The sequence below is a fragment of the Mus musculus genome, chromosome 15, assembly GCF_000001635.26.
Source record: "Mus musculus strain C57BL/6J chromosome 15, GRCm38.p6 C57BL/6J".
Lineage (NCBI taxonomy): Eukaryota > Metazoa > Chordata > Mammalia > Rodentia > Muridae > Mus > Mus musculus.
In genome coordinates, this window is record NC_000081.6 from 100265620 (window position 1) to 100266744 (window position 1125).

The following is a 1125-nucleotide window of genomic DNA, read 5'->3' on the forward strand; positions in this document are numbered from 1 at the left end:
TAAAACAATGTTTGGCAGAATGGCTCCACATCTTGTTTGCACATATAAACAAATTTCATCTATCCAGCGCAAACCATGGCACTGGCTGACAAGCAAGGTGTTGCCACCTACAAACTCAGCAAATTGAGACAGGAACTAACAGATACGTAAGCAGATGAAAACCACAGCAGAAAAGCGAGGGCTGGGAACTCATCAGACACAGGAGACCACAGAGCAGGCAGAGGGAGGCCCTCAGATGGATCCTATAAGAGAAGAGCCATTCTCACTGGACAGGGCCACAGCTACTGACAGTCCTCAAGAATCTGCAAGCTTAGCCATAACTGTCAACTCCTAACTGTCCCTGTGGCTTCAGCTTCTCTCTCTCTCTCCCTCTCTCTGTTACACACACACACACACACACACACACACACACACACACACACACACGAGAGAGAGAGAGAGAGAGAGAGAGAGAGAGAGAGAGAGAGAGAGAGCATTCGTGCATGCACATGCTCTCTTGACACAGCCCTCTCAGATACTTATGTCCTGACTCAGCTCTGTGCTCCCTCCAATAGAACAGATACAAAAATACCTCCTTTTTTTTACTTGGTGCACTCAGAAAATGAATACAGTTCAAAAACACAGAAAAGTGAATGGCATGTTGTGCTGTCCAATAGAAGTCTATGAAGAGAACTGTATTTATATTCAGCTGATGTAAGTCAATAATAGATTCTATTACTTCCCCTCTTAGCACAGGCTGGCCTGCAGTATGTAGCAAGGCCAACTGTCTCAGGGTTTGTACTGTTGAGGTAAAACACTGTCACCAAAAGCAACTGAGGAGAGGCTTTATTTCAGCTTATTTTCAGACTCTCAGGTCACAATCTATCACTGAGGGAAGTCAGGACAGGAACTAATGCAGACAGCATGGAAGGGCGCTGCTTCCTGGCTTGCTCTCTCCATGTCTTGCTCAGCCTGTTTTCTTACAGAATCCAGAACCACCTGCCCAGGATGGGCCACCTACCACACTGGACTGGGCCCTCTGCTTCCAACCATTAGTCAAGAAAATGTTCCAGCTGTTTGCCACTCAACAATGTGGTGGATTCTTTATTGGAGACACCGATGAGCAGTAGGCCTGTGGCACACCTT